Genomic DNA, 6,034 nt, shown 5'->3' with positions numbered 1-6,034 from the left:
ATAATTTTTAATTATTGTTGCAGTTCCTCAATACGTTAAATCAGGGAGACATAAAGATTATAAAACAAATAAATTGAAAAAGTGTTATCTAGTTCTCTAGTTGCCAAGTAAACATAGCTTGTACCGTCTGTGGCGTAAAGAGGAGGCTACAGAGCGCCATAGCCCCGGGCAAGAAGCTTAAAGGGGTGGTGGGTGGAATCACAATTACTTTTCAAATAGAAAATCAAATGAAGAAAGTACATTTTATAATTAGTATTAAAAAATGTGTAATAAATAAATTTATCACCTATTAAAAAACAAATAAAATAAAGGGGAAGGTGAATTTAGGCTCCAAATAACCGTAATTCGCTACTGTACAGGGTAGTACTAATAGAAATTCTGGTATTACCGTTTTTCTGAAGGCATACTACGAGTATATATGATACACCTAGATAGAAAGCACACAAATCAATATAGATATAAATCCTGGTACTATCTCATTTTTCTAAATGTATACTATACATGATATACCTAGATAGAAAATACACAAATCAATACAGACAGAAATCCTGGTATTACCTCCTTTTTCTAAATGCATCCTATATGATATACCTAGATAGAAAATACACAAATCAATACAGACAGAAATCCTGGTATTACCTCCTTTTTCTAAATGCATCCTATATGATATTCCTAGATAGAAAATACACAAATCACTCCAGACGGAAATTCTGTTATTATCTCTATTTTTCTGAATGTGTACTATACATGATACACACAGATTAATACAGACAGACATACTGGTATTACCTCGTTTTTCTGAATGCATACTATACAATATAGACTTCGATAGAAAATACACAAATCAATACAGACAGACGAACTCATGAATATCTACATAAGTTGAAATTGTGCAACGGACGGACCCTCCGGAGTACCCCGGAGGGTCTCCATAATAACGTGGGGTAATTAACTAGCCTTAGTTGGATGATGATATCGAAAAACGCAGTACTCTGCATAATTAAAACGATAATTTAATGTTTTTGAAATAACTTATAACTTTTATTCTATTGAGAATGGCAAATGCGAAAATGTATGGAATTAAATCAAACCACTAATTTGGTTTTGATCGGTACTGCTTATTTATTCACGCCTTAAACACATATCAAAGGACAAGGTGCATGTGAACTTGATAAATAATTTACATGTGAACTTCCTCCCACACAAACGTGTGTTAAACCACTATACTGTCAAGGATATTCCGATAAATTGTTTAGATTAGATAAAATCAACTAGTGAAAAGAAAGAATATATAAAAACGGTTAATATCCTAGTTGTAATATATCCGTTTATTTCTGCATTCATTTAAATGCCAAACGTTTATTAGACATATTTGGATATTGAAGATCAAACTGCTTTGTTTTCTTATTACGAGTTATTAAAATGAAGTATTGAATGTACTGAATTGTAGACTCAGTTATAGTATGTAGTATTTTAGTACTGAGTTTAGAGACTATAGCATTGTGTTTTAGCCGTCAGTTTATAAGTTATATTAAAAATTACCATTAGTTACTTATGCTATGTATATATTACATCATCCAACTTAATTTCGTAGGTTTAGTCTTAATGTAATATTTTGTATGTAGCTTTTACGAGAGGTAAACTTTGAGCAAAGTTATCCGCGCATGCATGTTTGTGTCCCCCAGTTCAACCAGTAGCTAAGCAGCTTTGTAAGTTGTGTTTCGTACATTATAAATACGTACACACTAGACATCTATCTAGTATCCATCATACATGCACAGTTTACTGCTTAGATGGCGCTATGTAAATTGTCCATGGATAATATTGTTATTAGAAGTATATATATATGCATTATGTAAAGTAAAAGTAATAACTTTGAAAACAAAGTGGTATTGAAAATAATAGAAGAAAATGTAGTCAGTTAATACTAATAAGGTAAGGAATTATTGCAGCATTCTACGCCCGTGACCTGCCGCTACCTCGACCGTGGTACAGGTTTACGTTTAATAGAAAATAATGCTGAGCATCCTGTATCACATAGGTCAGTCGAGTAGATACACTCAGCCCCATATATATTTCGCGTATAATATAATTAAATTGTAACGAGGCCTAAATTTATGTTCGTTTATTTGTATGTTACACATAAAAATAGCGAGTGGATTAGAATTAAATTTTCATCATATAGGCTGAAGAAAATTTTGCAGTTTATACGGCATATAGTATATACTTGGCCTATTTTTTAAAGATAATATATGGCCTATGTTGTATTTTTGTGACCACAATATTTACGTGAAAAGTTGAAAAACAGACAGGTATGATTTAGAATAAAAAAGGCAATAAAAAGTAGTGTAAGGTACGGTCTCGGACCTTTATTTTCATATCAAAATTTGGTCCAATTATCTTTCTATATAAATTGATGTTAAAGGCAATAAATATAAAAGAAACAGATAAGGGTAAATTTGTGTGTTGTACAAAATTTGTAAATATAAATTGTATTTGAAATCAAATAATCAATAGACCCATGACAGTGACATGTCGTGTGACTTATGCCGAATGACAGTGGCGTGTCAGAAATAATAATGTGTCAAACTGAATACCACGTTGACAAATCGCAATTACGTATCAATGCAGTCGCCAACACATCGTGCATGTACAGTCAACATAATGAAAAATATGTATTCATTTTATCTTTATAAAAATATATCTTATGATTGTTATGTTTTTGAAGTAAATTTTTAAAACATTGTTCTTTTTATAGTAATTTAAATTGTTAAATATTACTAAATGCAGATATAAAGTGAGTATATAAAGTAAAGATACAGATTATAAAGTGATAGAAAACTCCATTTTAGGAAGTAAGCTACGTTAGGTATATATATAATATCGTGACATATACATACATAGTTACCGTTATAACGGCTGGAGAAATTATAGAATATCGTTACAAAGTGTTTTGAATTAAACAGGCTGTAAAAAACTGAGAATCTGGGTTTATTCAAAATATGAATCAACTTTGTGATTGTAGTCAATGCACCTCTTACTCGTTCATTTATTCATTACTAACATAATGCATAGCGTCATATAGTTATTTTATGGGTCACAACAAGTCATTAATAAGTATACTTTTAAAGTTTATATACCACAAAGGGAGATAGTATATACGTATATTTAAACTAGCTATGCCCGCAGTTTCACCCGTGTGAAATTTATAGCCTATATGTTATTCTGATATATAAGCTATATTACTGTAAATTTCATCAAAAAATCCGTTCAGAAACTTCTGAACGGATTTTACGTGACAGAGTAACAAACATCCATCCATACTTACAAACTTTCGCGTTTATAATATTAATAAGATATATGTCCGCCTGTGTGTCGCAGTGTAATACACGGACCTGCATTAAAACTTGCAGGTCCTATATGATAATATATTTACCAGCCGACTCAATTACCTGCACGGCTCACGTGGACATATGGTTTTTCACACCATATATATAATAAAATCGAATGCGATCTGTGTCTGTACATTGGAATAATATAAAAAGTAATTTGTTCATGTTGCGCTCAAGTTACCGAGGTCAAAGGAATAGTTTTTTTTAAAAAGTTTTTGTACTTATCTAATATTGTTTTTTTTTTATTAGGGTTTTCTCTGATGTGTTTCAGCTTCCCATATCATTGTGTTTATTTAATATGATTCATTTCACAAAAAAATTAGTTAAAAAAAGATTACTTAAAAAATAATTAGTCCTGCAGAACATATTAGAAATATATGCAATTTAACTAAGTGACAATTTTATTTGAAAAGAACTAGATACATATTTTTAAAGTCAAGCTGTTAACGTTATTAGTTGACTGTTGACTATGATTGTTGACGCTGTGCCTGTACCGGTCTTCATGTGTATAGACTAGTTAACACTTATCACCAATTGGGTAATTTCTCTGATACAAATAACAAAAAAAAAATACTGAAATGGAGTCGCGGCCATAACTAGTCATAAATATACACGAAATACACGAAAATTTATAATAATAGAAATACGTGTGCCGACAGTTTAAATGCATTTAAATTCGGTTCCCCCAATATACAGTTTCCATCAAAATTCGTATAAGTACATTACAAAACATGTTGTGGGCATTCATATTAACGTAGTTTCAAAACTGTTTTATGCTATTTATCTGGTATACCGCTACTAAGCTGCAATGAATTTTCAATTGAAATACTTAATGCCCTGAACAAAGACTAGGAAACTCGATAAATAAATACCCATGGTTTGAAATCCGTTTTTTACGTGGATTCCCCACGTAGAAAATGGATTTCAATCGGATCTCTCCTGAGATCCTTCCGGCTCAGGGGTTGGACGGACGGGTACGGTGAAACTTATATTCCCAAAAAAAACGATGTTCCTTCTCATAGCTCATTTATATATATTCGCAACATTGTAGACTTCAATATATTTCAAATGGAGGTATTTAATACGATAATATGGTATACTCTAATTTATAAAGAAAATATAACTTGTAATAACCCATACACTCTATTAAAATCAAGAGAAATATTGGTGAATTAAAAAAGGGCAACACTGGAATAGCGGTGGTGAGGGTAAAATCGAATCAGCGAACTATATGACATCTGTACCAATTTCCTAGGCAAATCTATGTAATCTAGGGCACTGTTATGTTATTGCCCCCTTCATTTTTATTATATTGTAGTGTGTAGACTGTTAAAGGGGCTGATAAGAGAATAAAGCATAAATACACCGGTGGCAGAGAAGGACATGTAATAAAACCATATTGTTATACGGTTTAATCAGCTGCCAGGCTCCCCATAGTAATTGGGTAACCAATTGTTCTGATTTTACAGGGATATCTAGATTTCAGATAGGATCCTATATAATAAGAACGTAGATTTTTTTACCCACATGGTTACTATTGACCATGTGCATCTGAAAAAAACATTAATATAATAAGGAACAGTGGTTCATTAATGGTAGTGTTAGGTCTCTGTCAGTTCTCTCCGGAAATTATTGGTAATTCCTGATAAATTCGCCAACATAGGCTAGCTGAAGTAATTTCATGCGAGCTTATGGAACATGTCTTTCAGTATGGCCGTATGGTTGTTTTAAACCATTGTATAAAGAATCTCAATAGTCGATAGACCATCGAGAATCTAACAGCTAACCTAAGAAACTTAATCTATTGCTCGATTGGTGGTTATAATCAACTATTAAAAAACAATCTCGAGAGGCATAGAAGCGAGAATGGAAATTCAGTAATGCAAAATAAATTCATGTTATTAATCCCGAAAAAATAATAATTCATGTTGGACATCCTGGTGTAATACTAAGCTTATGACAAGCTCCCCTTATGAGAAGAGACCTTCGCAAGCACTGCAACGACATAGGGTTACTATGGCAAATAAATACGCACTGTAAGCACTAGCAAATAAAAATGAATTTCAACGTACAATAAAACCGAGTATATTGTACCCTATTATAAAGGCCAGATTTTGTTAGCAAAGGTTCCCACCCATTGAAAGATTTAGTGTTTTGTTTCTCTCTCTCATGCACTAAAATATTTGAATGAAAATAGCCGTCAGTAACTAAAATATAATTTTGATAATCTGAATGTGCTACACCAAGCGTCTTTCCAGTAACTTTTGCCACGGACAACCACATTGTGGACTCAATATCCCGGAATAGTATTTTTGAAGTGATATGATACTAAAACTTTAAGATAAGAGCTTATGTACTTTCTTAAAGATCGTCAACATGAATACAATCTTTTGAGTTGCGGGTGTTTTTCACGCGCGGGTGTGGTGTTAATCACTTTTCAAGTGACACACACAAGGTTATTTGTCTCTATACTATAAAAAAAATGTTGATGGTATAGCACTATGACACATTGTACCGAGTTTTAGTCCCGCAATACATAAACTCATGTTGTATAAATCTGATTATGCTCACTGCGTACAATGTAAAATGTATATTTTTATTAGATATATTTGAACTACATAATCTGCTTAGTTTAGGATTAG

The sequence above is a fragment of the Achroia grisella genome, unplaced genomic scaffold (genome assembly GCF_030625045.1).
Source record: "Achroia grisella isolate CSIRO2021 unplaced genomic scaffold, CSIRO_AGI_Agris_v1 utg1064, whole genome shotgun sequence".
Taxonomy (NCBI): Eukaryota; Metazoa; Arthropoda; class Insecta; order Lepidoptera; family Pyralidae; genus Achroia; species Achroia grisella.
Note: the sequence above shows the minus strand (reverse complement) of the source record.